The following is a 12,485-nucleotide window of genomic DNA, read 5'->3' as shown; positions in this document are numbered from 1 at the left end:
GACATTTATGCACCCTCACTGTATTTTCAGCCGCCATTTCAACGAACATGCGCAAACTTGGGGTTAAATCTGTGTTAAAATCGATAATACCCCCAAATAAATTTTCAAAATAATGTACTTAATTCAAAAAATATAGTGGAATTAAGTTTGGAATAAAAATGTTAAAAACTAGGGTGGTTTTAAAAAATCGTGGGAGGGGTATTTATGGAAATTAAGGAATGATTTTGGTACCAAATTAAAGCTGAAACTTTCCTCTTTAAAATGATGTATGAAACATGTTGGCTTGTATTATAAAAATTGTTAGATATGTTTGTTTTACATTTTCAACTTAATTTCAACATGTCAAAATGCACGGTGAAACTTAATAAATTGTGAAAAGGTTATTTGTAGGTATTAAGAAATGATTTTAGTACCAAATTAAAGCTGAAATATTCCTCTTTAAAATGATGTATGAAACATGTTGGGTTGTATTATAAAAATTGTTAGATATATTTGTTTTACATTTTCAACATAATTTCAATATGTCAAAATGTAAGGTGAAACTTAAAAAGTTGAGAAAGGGGTATTTATGGATATTAAGAAATGATTTTAGTATCAAATTAAAGCTGAAACTTTCCTCTTTAAAATGATATATGAAACATGTGGGGTTGTATTATGAAAATTATTAGATATGATTTTTTTTACATTTTCAATTTAATGTCAAGCTGTCTAAATGCAAGGTGAAACTTAAAAAGTTGCGGAAGGTGTATTTATGGAAATTAAGACATGATTTTGGTATCAAATTAAAGCTGAAATATTCCTCTTTAAAATGATATATGAAACATATGGGGTTGTATTATGAAAATTATTAGATATGATTTTTTTTACGTTTTCAGTTTAATCTCCATCTGTCAAAATGCAAGGTGAAACTTAATAAATTGTGAAAGGATTATTTGTAGGTATTAAGAAATGATTTTAGTACCAAATTAAAGCTGAAATATTCCTCTTTAAAATGATATATGAAACATGTTGGGTTGTATTATAAAAATTGTTAGATATCTTTGTTTTACATTTTCAACTTAATTTCAACATGTCAAAATGCAAGGTGAAACTTAAAAAGTTGCGGAAGGTGTGTTTATGGAAATTAAGAAATGATTTTGGTATCAAATTGAAGCTGAAACTTTCCTCTTTAAAATGATATATGAAACATCTGGGGTTGTATTATGAAAATTATTAGATATGATTTTTTTTACATTTTCAGTTCAATGTCAAGTTGTCAAAAGGCAAGGTGAAACTTAATAAATTGTGAAAGGATTATTTGTATGTATTAAGAAATGATTTTAGTACCAAATTAAAGCTGAAATATTCCTCTTTAAAATGATGTATGAAACATGTTGGGTTGTATTGTGAAAATTATTAGATATGATTTTTTTTACATTTTCAATTTAATGTCCATCTGTCAAAATGCAAGGTGAAACTTAATAAATTGTGAAAGGGTTATTTGTAGGTATTAAGAAATGATTTTAGTACCAAATTAAAGCTGAAATATTCCTCTTTAAAATGATGTATGGAACATGTCGAGTTATATTAAGAAAATTATTAGATAAAGTATTTGTAACAATTTCCACTTAATTGCGAAATGTCAAAATTTAAAGTTAAATTTCAAAAAATTGAGGAAGGGGTATTTATGGAAATTAAGGATTGATTTTACTATCAAATTAAAGCTGAAACATTCCTCTTTAAAATGATATATGAAACATATGGGGTTGTATTATGAAAATTATTAGATATGATTTTTTTTACGTTTTCAGTTTAATCTCCATCTGTCAAAATGCAAGGTGAAACTTAATAAATTGTGAAATGGTTATTTGTAGGTATTAAGAAATAATTTTAGTACCAAATTAAAGCTGAAATATTCCTCTTTAAAATGATGTATGAAACATGTTGGGTTGTATTATAAAAATTGTTAGATATCTTTGTATTACATTTTCAACTTAATTTCAACATGTCAAAATGCAAGGTGAAACTTAAAAAGTTGCGGAAGGTGTGTTTATGGAAATTAAGAAATGATTTTGGTATCAAATTGAAGCTGAAACTTTCCTCTTTAAAATGATATATGAAACATCTGGGGTTGTATTATGAAAATTATTAGATATGATTTTTTTTACGTTTTCAGTTTAATGTCCATCTGTCAAAATGCAAGGTGAAACTTAATAAATTGTGAAAGGGTTATTTGTAGGTATTAAGAAATGATTTTAGTACCAAATTAAAGCTGAAATATTCCTCTTTAAAATGATGTATGAAACATGTTGGGTTGTATTATAAAAATTGTTAGATATGTTTGTTTTAGATTTTCAACTTAATTTCAATATGTCAAAATGCAAGGTGAAACTTAAAAAGTTGCTGAAGGGGTATTTATGGAAATTAAGAAATGATTTTGGTATCAAATTGAAGCTGAAACTTTCCTCTTTAAAATGATATATGAAACATGTGGGGTTGTATTATGAAAATTATTAGATATGATTTTTTTTACATTTTCAATTTAATGTCAAGCTGTCCAAATGCAAGGTGAAACTTAAAAAGTTGCGGAAGGTGTATTTATGGAAATTAAGAAATGATTTTGGTATCAAATTGAAGCTGAAACTTTCCTCTTTAAAATGATATATGAAACATCTGGGGTTGTATTATGAAAATTATTAGATATGATTTTTTTTACGTTTTCAGTTTAATGTCCATCTGTCAAAATGCAAGGTGAAACTTAATAAATTGTAAAATGGTTATTTGTAGGTATTAAGAAATGATTTTAGTACCAAATTAAAGCTGAAATATTCCTCTTTAAAATGATGTATGAAACATGTTGGGTTGTATTATAAAAATTGTTAGATATCTTTGTTTTACATTTTCAACTTAATTTCAACATGTCAAAATGCAAGGTGAAACTTAAAAAGTTGCGGAAGGTGTGTTTATGGAAATTAAGAAATGATTTTGGTATCAAATTGAAGCTGAAACTTTCCTCTTTAAAATGATATATGAAACATCTGGGGTTGTATTATGAAAATTATTAGACATGATTTTTTTTACATTTTCAGTTCAATGTCAAGTTGTCAAAAGGCAAGGTGAAACTTAATAAATTGTGAAAGGATTATTTGTAGGTATTAAGAAATGATTTTAGTACCAAATTAAAGCTGAAATATTCCTCTTTAAAATGATATATGAAACATGTTGGGTTGTATTATAAAAATTGTTAGATATCTTTGTTTTACATTTTCAACTTAATTTCAACATGTCAAAATGCAAGGTGAAACTTAAAAAGTTGCGGAAGGTGTGTTTATGGAAATTAAGAAATGATTTTGGTATCAAATTGAAGCTGAAACTTTCCTCTTTAAAATGATATATGAAACATCTGGGGTTGTATTATGAAAATTATTAGATATGATTTTTTTTACATTTTCAGTTCAATGTCAAGTTGTCAAAAGGCAAGGTGAAACTTAATAAATTGTGAAAGGATTATTTGTATGTATTAAGAAATGATTTTAGTACCAAATTAAAGCTGAAATATTCCTCTTTAAAATGATGTATGAAACATGTTGGGTTGTATTGTGAAAATTATTAGATATGATTTTTTTTACATTTTCAATTTAATGTCCATCTGTCAAAATGCAAGGTGAAACTTAATAAATTGTGAAAGGGTTATTTGTAGGTATTAAGAAATGATTTTAGTACCAAATTAAAGCTGAAATATTCCTCTTTAAAATGATGTATGGAACATGTCGAGTTATATTAAGAAAATTATTAGATAAAGTATTTGTAACAATTTCCACTTAATTGCGAAATGTCAAAATTTAAAGTTAAATTTCAAAAAATTGAGGAAGGGGTATTTATGGAAATTAAGGATTGATTTTACTATCAAATTAAAGCTGAAACATTCCTCTTTAAAATGATATATGAAACATATGGAGTTGTATTATGAAAATTATTAGATATGATTTTTTTTACGTTTTCAGTTTAATGTCCATCTGTGAAAATGCAAGGTGAAACTTAATAAATTGTGAAAGGGTTATTTGTAGGTATTAAGAAATGATTTTAGTACCAAATTAAAGCTGAAATATTCCTCTTTAAAATGATGTATGGAACATGTCGAGTTATATTAAGAAAATTATTAGATAAAGTATTTGTAACAATTTCCACTTAATTGCGAAATGTCAAAATTTAAAGTTAAATTTCAAAAAATTGAGGAAGGGGTATTTATGGAAATTAAGGATTGATTTTACTATCAAATTAAAGCTGAAACATTCCTCTTTAAAATGATATATGAAACATATGGAGTTGTATTATGAAAATTATTAGATATGATTTTTTTTACGTTTTCAGTTTAATGTCCATCTGTGAAAATGCAAGGTGAAACTTAATAAATTGTGAAAGGGTTATTTGTAGGTATTAAGAAATGATTTTAGTACCAAATTAAAGCTGAAATATTCCTCTTTAAAATGATGTATGGAACATGTCGAGTTATATTAAGAAAATTATTAGATAAAGTATTTGTAACAATTTCCACTTAATTGCGAAATGTCAAAATTTAAAGTTAAATTTCAAAAAATTGAGGAAGGGGTATTTATGGAAATTAAGGATTGATTTTACTATCAAATTAAAGCTGAAACATTCCTCTTTAAAATGATATATGAAACATATGGAGTTGTATTATGAAAATTATTAGATATGATTTTTTTTACGTTTTCAGTTTAATGTCCATCTGTGAAAATGCAAGGTGAAACTTAATAAATTGTGAAAGGGTTATTTGTAGGTATTAAGAAATGATTTTAGTACCAAATTAAAGCTGAAATATTCCTCTTTAAAACGATGTATAAAACATGTTGGGTTATATTAAGAAAATTATTAGATAAAGTATTTGTAACAATTTCCACTTAATTGCGAAATGTCAAAATTTGTAGGTTAAACTTCAAAAAATTGTGGATGGGTTATTTATGGAAATTAAGGATTGATTTTAATATCAAATTAAAGCTGAAACATTCCTCTTTAAAATGATGTATAATACATATTGGGTTGTATTATAAAAATTATTAGATAAAATATTTTTTTGTTTTTGAATCTCATAATATCAAAATGCAAAATAATCTTTAAAAAATCGTGGAAGAGTTATTTGTTGCAATTAGGGAATGATGTTAATATCAAATTAAAGCCTCATTAACATGAGGTATAAAAGAAAGAAACTTTTATAAAATATTTTAAGAAGAGATAAGATTATTTCAGTAAAAAAGAAATTGATTTTTTCTTGCAAAAAAGCTCACACTCTTTATTATGTACAGTTATTTACATCATATATACAAAAAATCAAACTTAACAAATTAAAATAAAAAAACTTAACGATAAACAAATTTTAAAAAAATAATAAAACAGAAACTATACAAAAACAAGAAATTAAAACGAAATATAACAAAAAGAAAACAAAACAAAAAGTTATACAAATAATACAAAAAAGAATCTGAAGCGATTTTGTCGATTAACACTTTCATATACAGAGTGTTTGTTAATCATTTCGAGCTCTTGTACTATATCAAGTGAAATCATGAACAATTTCTTTTCTTTTTAAGAACAATAAAAACTTAAATTATTGAAAATTATTTATCAAAAATTGTATAATTTAAGAAATCGTACTAAAAACTTGTATTGAGAGAATCTTGTAATAGATTTAAAGTATGATTTCTTAGTCTTAAACTTTGTTTTGATAAATAAAATTCAAATTGACGCAATAATAAGAATAGAATTAATTAAACAAAGAAGCGAAAGCTAAAAAATATAAGAAATAAAATCTTAAATTTTAAGGCACTTAATGGTTAAACCAATTGTTAAAAAACTTAGAAACTAACGAAATTCACACACATTTTAATTAAAAATATTAACTAATTAATTAATTGATGGTGATTTTGAATATGAATGAAATATGTGGGGAGAAAATGATTAAAAAAAGATTTAAGATGAAAGATGTTGGGATATCATCACAGTGTGTAGTACGGAACTAACATTATAAATTGAAACAGAAAAAGAAAACTTAACAGAAATTAATTACGTATATAACATTAATTATTAAAGCTTTAACTTGGTTTATAACAGTTTGTTAGCCAAGAATGTGATAACAACACAATGAACAAGGAGATAAATCAAAAAATAAAATAAAAATGTTTTTTTGAACATAAACTTTAAGTCTAAATAATAAAAATGATTGTTGTGTTTAAAAAGAAAGATGAAAATGAAAACAAATAATGTATGCATAACACAAATAATTAATTCAAATGTGGAATAACGGCACTTATGATGCATTAATACCAACCATGCATGTAAACACGAACAACGATAATTAACTGAACAAATTCAAATAGACAACACCGAATTTGTGGGGGATTAACCATAAGTGAAATTAAAAATAAACAATAATAATTAATAAAATGGGGATTAAACTTAACCATTGAAAACAATTAAAAAGTTATAAACTTGAACTAAAATGGAACAAATTGAGAACAAAACGAAAAAGTTAAACTTAATGTAAACAATTATAGATATGGAATGTAATTTAATTTAACAATTTTGCATCAAAAATAACCATGCAAGAATTAAAAAGAAAGAAAATAACAAAACTTAACCATTGAAAATAACAAAAAGTGATATTAACAAAACAAGGAAAAAATTTGAAACAATAATTTTAATTTGGTAATAAATTTAACTTGATTGTGTGTTTATAATTGGAATTTAACGAAAAAATAATAATTAAAATAAAAAACTTAACTTGTAAATTAACAAAAATGAAACAAAAAATGAAAAATTAAAAAATAGAAATAAATAATTTTAACAAAAACTGAAACCTCAAATTTCTAAATGCATCAATATAAACCATGCATGTGATTTGTGTAATTTAAAACGGTGAAATCAACAATATAATATAAAAAAATTAACAGAAACGATGATGCCCATTTTTTTAAACACAAAACTTAATACATGCATTAATATTAACCATGCTTAAAAAAAATTATTGAAACTTAATTTGAAAACTTAATAATTTCAAAAAATAAAAACAAAACAAGTTGGACGTGTAACAAAACAAATTAATAAATTGAAAATAAACTAGTTAATGATTGAAACTTAATTTGAATTTATTTTTGAAACAGAAACTTAAACAATAAATTTTTTTTTAGATTTTCTCCCCACAATTATTTATATGAAATTGATAATTTTTTTTTATTATTTCAACTTTAAATATATTTATTTGATTTTTTTTAAATCACCATCATCATTTACTTTATATCATTATCTAATGATTAGTTAATTTCCCTAAATTACAAACTTAAATTAAACATCTTTACTCCTAAATGGTAACTTAATGCTTCTTTAATGTTTATTTGAATTCATTGTATTTTCATGTAGCTTTGCAAATTTTCTAATAAATTGTTTGCTTTATTTCTTACCTCAGATACACTGAGCTTTCTTGTTTGGCTGCGTCGAAATCGAGTCTTTTTGATATCTTCAATCAATGTTGAGGAAATTCTTCAATCAGCTTTCTTTTAATAATTGACTAAATAAAAGAAAAAAAAATTATTAAAGAATCTTAACAACAAATAAATTTATAATAAGAACTTACAATTTTCTGATTTATTGTAATCAACGATTCGGATTAATACTTCTACAAATTCGATTTGAGTTTTGCCCCCTTTAACTAAGGGGGCAAGGGCCATTTGGCCCTTTAAAACTTGTCGACGTCTATCTCAAGCGTCTTCTTCTCTGCGTAGAAATTTTTAGACTGAATTTATCAGAAAACGACGCGCTTATATACAGGGCGATTCTATTCTTTACCCCACCACTATCTTTGCTCATGGTATATCGTGAGACAAAACGTCACCCCATATGCTCACCGTTTATTGTACAATCTCTCACCCCAACAAGTCTGCTTTTTTCAAGGGCTTTTCTTCGTTTGACCGACAGGTTATAGAGTATTTAAATCCCAACCAGTTTTCGTCTGTATATGCATAACATAAGAATTTTTTCTTTATTTTTATTTTATTATCATACCTATGTATGAAATAATGTTAAGATTAAAAATAAATAAAGTTAATTATCAATTTATTACGTTAATTTATTATTTAATAAACCAACGTGTTGCAAAAAATTTCTTTAGGGCTGTTTGAACTAAGGGGTTAGTTGTGCAGGAACGAGTTTTTGATGAAATTAATTCTTTGCAGGCTAAGAACCCTTTAGAAAACCAGCAGGATTTTAGCATTTTTTTCATCACTCAAGTTTGGGTGAATGTATTAGCTCAGATGGTTTCACTGCTAAGCAGCTGTTGTAATATTTTTTATTAAACAACTAGATAATACGAAGAATTACCAACAAAAATGAAAATGTAAAAAATACTCACAGTTACTTAGTTATATTGAAAATTAATTTCTAAATCGAAAAAATAGTATAACATTTCTTCATATCAACCTTTATTCTTGAGATATTTGCCTTGAAAGTTTTGATTTTTATAAAAATCGCCATCATTGTGGGATTTAAATGGGAATATCTAAAGAACGAAAAGGAATAGGATAAAACACTATTCTTTATTTTCGATTTTAAATTTATTTTTCTGTCAGAAAATGATCTTAAAACTTTTTAAAAAAGTGATTTTAATGAATTAGGAGGTGAAGAAATGAATATTAACCCCAAAAAGGTGTCATTTTTATACTTTTTTGGATGATTCTTATTAATAATCATCTTTACACAGAAACGTATAAATTAGTTATGTAAAAAATTGATTTTTAAATCGAAAAAGAAGAATAAAATTTTTTCATATCTACCTTCGTTCTTGAGATAATTGCCTTAAAATTCTTAATTTTTATAGAAAACACCAATATTAATGGATTTAAATGGAAATATCTAAAGAACGAACAGAAATAGGATAAAACACTATTCCTTATTTTCGATTTTAAATTTATTTTTCTATTAGAAAATGAACTTAAAACTTTTTAAAAAAGTGATTTTAATGAATTAGGAGGTAAAGAAATGAACATTAACCCCAAAAAGGTGTCATTTTTATACTTTTTTGGATGATTCTTATTAATAATCATCTTTATACAGAAACGAATAAATTAGTTATGTAGAAAATTGATTTTTAAATCGAAAAAGAAGAATAAATTTTTTTCATATCTACCTTCGTTCTTGAGATAATTGCCTTAAAATTCTTAGTTTTTACAGAAAACACCAATATTAATGGATTTAAATGGAAATATCTAAAGAACGAACAGAAATAGGATAAAACTTTATTCTTTATTTTCGATTTTAAATTTATTTTTCTATCTGAAAATGACATTAAAACTTTTTAAAAGTTATTTTAATGAATTATTAGGTGAAGAAATGAATATTAACCCCAAAAAGGTGTCATTTTTACACTTTTTTTGATGATTTTTATTAATAATCATCTTTATATAAAAACGTATAAGTTAGTTATGTAGAAAATTGATTTTTAAATCGAAAAAGAAGAATAAAATTTTTTCATATCTACCTTCGTTCTTGAGATAATTGCCTTAAAATTCTTAGTTTTTACAGAAAACACCAATATTAATGGATTTAAATGGAAATGTCTAAAGAACGAACAGAAATAGGATAAAACTTTATTCTTTATTTTCGATTTTAAATTTATTTTTCTATCTGAAAATGATCTTAAAACTTTTTAAAAAAGTTATTTTAATGAATTAGGAGGTGAAGAAATGAATATTAACCCCAAAAAGGTGTCATTTTTACACTTTTTTTGATGATTTTGATTAATAATCATCTTTATATAAAAACGTATAAGTTAGTTATGTAGAAAATTGATTTTTAAATCGAAAAAGAAGAATAAAATTTTTTCATACCTACCTTCGTTCTTGAGATAATTCCCTTAAAATCCTTCGTTTTTATAAAATATGCCAATATTAATGGATTTAAATTGGAATATCTAAAGAACGAAGAAGAATAAGATAAAACGCTGTTCTTTATTTTCGATTTTAAATTAATTTTTTTATCAGAAAATGATCTTAAAACTTTTTAAAAATGTGATTTCAATTAATTAGGAGGTGAAGAAATGAATATTAACCCCAAAAAGGTGTCATTTTTACACTTTTTTTGATGATTTTTATTAATAATCATCTTTATACAAAAACGTATAAATTAGTTATGTAGAAAATTGATTTTTAAATCGAAAAAGAAGAATAACATTTTTTCATACCTACCTTCGTTCTTGAGATAATTCCCTTAAAATCCTTAGTTTTTATAAAATACGCCAATATTAATGGATTTAAATTGGAATATCTAAAGAACGAAGAAGAATAAGATAAAACGCTGTTCTTTATTTTCGATTTTAAATTAATTTTTTTATCAGAAAATGATCTTAAAACTTTTTAAAAAAGTTATTTTAATGAATTAGGAGGTGAAGAAATGAATATTAACCCCAAAAAGGTGTCATTTTTACACTTTTTTGATGATTTTTATTAATAATCATCTTTATATAAAAACGTATAAGTTAGTTATGTAGAAAATTGATTTTTAAATTGAAAAAGAAGAATAAAATTTTTTCATATCTACCTTCGTTCTTGAGATAATTCCCTTATAATTTTTAGTTGTTATAAAATACGCCAATATTAATGGATTTAAATAGGAATATCTAAAGAACGAAAAGGAATAGGATAAAACAGTATTCTTTATTTTCGATTTTAAATTAATTTTTTTATCAGAAAATGATCTTAAAACTTTTTAAAAATGTGATTTCAATTAATTAGGAGGTGAAGAAATGAATATTAACCCCAAAAAGGTGTCATTTTTACACTTTTTTGATGATTCTTAATAATAATTATCTTTATACAAAAACGTATAAATTAGTTATGTAGAAAATTGATTTTTAAATCGAAAAAGAAGAATAAAATTTTTTCATATCTACCTTCGTTCTTGAGATAATTGCCTTAAAATTCTTAGTTTTTACAGAAAACACCAATATTAATGGATTTAAATGGAAATATCTAAAGAACGAACAGAAATAGGATAAAACTTTATTCTTTATTTTCGAGTTTAAATTTATTTTTCTATCAAAAAATGATCTTAAAACTTTTTAAAAAAGTGATTTTAATGAATTAGGGGGTGAAGAAATGAATATTAACCCCAAAAAGGTGCCATTTTTACACCTTTTTTGATGATTTTTATTAATAATCATCTTTATACAAAAACGTATAATTAGTTATGTAGAAAATTGATTTTTAAATCGAAAAAGAAGAATAAAATTTTTTCATACCTACCTTTGTTCTTGAGATAATTCTCTTAAAATTCTTAGTTTTTATAAAATACGCCAATATTAATGGATTTAAATGCGTATATCTAAAAAACGAAAAGAAATAGGATAAAACACTATTCTTTATTTTCGATTTTAAATTTATTTTTCTATCAAAAAATGATCTTAAAACTTTTTAAAAAAGTGATTTTAATGAATTAGGGGGTGAAGAAATGAATATTAACCCCAAAAAGGTGCCATTTTTACACCTTTTTTGATGATTTTTATTAATAATCATCTTTATACAAAAACGTATAATTAGTTATGTAGAAAATTGATTTTTAAATCGAAAAAGAAGAATAAAATTTTTTCATACCTACCTTTGTTCTTGAGATAATCCTCTTAAAATTCTTAGTTTTTATAAAATACGCCAATATTAATGGATTTAAATGCGTATATCTAAAAAACGAAAAGAAATAGGATAAAACACTATTCTTTATTTTCGATTTTAAATTTATTTTTCAACCAGAAAATGATCTTAAAACTTTTTGAAAAGGTGATTTTAATGAATTAGGAGGTGAAGAAATTAATATTAACCCCAAAAAGGTGTCATTTTTATACTTTTTTTGATGATTTTTATTAATAATCATCTTTATATAAAAACGTATAAGTTAGTTATGTAGAAAATTGATTTTTAAATCGAAAAAGAAGAATAAAATTTTTTCATATCTACCTTCGTTCTTGAGATAATTTCCTTAAAATTCTTAGTTTTTATAAAATACGCCAATATTAATGGATTTAAATAGGAATATCTAAAGAACGATAAGGAATAGGATAAAACACTATTCTTTATTTTCGATTTTAAATTTATTTTTCTATCAAAAAATGATCTTAAAACTTTTTAAAAAAGTGATTTTAATGAATTAGGGGGTGAAGAAATGAATATTAACCCCAAAAAGGTGCCATTTTTACACCTTTTTTGATGATTTTTATTAATAATCATCTTTATACAAAAACGTATAATTAGTTATGTAGAAAATTGATTTTTAAATCGAAAAAGAAGAATAAAATTTTTTCATACCTACCTTTGTTCTTGAGATAATTCTCTTAAAATTCTTAGTTTTTATAAAATACGCCAATATTAATGGATTTAAATGCGTATATCTAAAAAACGAAAAGAAATAGGATAAAACACTATTCTTTATTTTCGATTTTAAATTTATTT

The 12,485-nt window shown here is 23.9% G+C and overlaps 1 long non-coding RNA gene across 1 annotated transcript; it reads right to left on the bottom strand.

Moving 5' to 3' along the window:
• Positions 1-5,258: 5,258 nt before the first annotated feature.
• LOC111420852 (uncharacterized) lies at positions 5,259-8,089 on the bottom strand. The gene is made up of 2 exons (XR_002707132.2): positions 7,628-8,089; positions 5,259-7,561 (listed from the first exon to the last, which is right to left on the bottom strand). It is a non-coding gene; the product is annotated as an uncharacterized lncRNA (long non-coding RNA).
• Positions 8,090-12,485: the final 4,396 nt, after the last annotated feature.

This window comes from Onthophagus taurus, chromosome 10, assembly GCF_036711975.1.
Source record: "Onthophagus taurus isolate NC chromosome 10, IU_Otau_3.0, whole genome shotgun sequence".
Lineage (NCBI taxonomy): Eukaryota > Metazoa > Arthropoda > Insecta > Coleoptera > Scarabaeidae > Onthophagus > Onthophagus taurus.
Note: the sequence above shows the minus strand (reverse complement) of the source record. Positions and strands in the feature narration are given on the sequence as shown.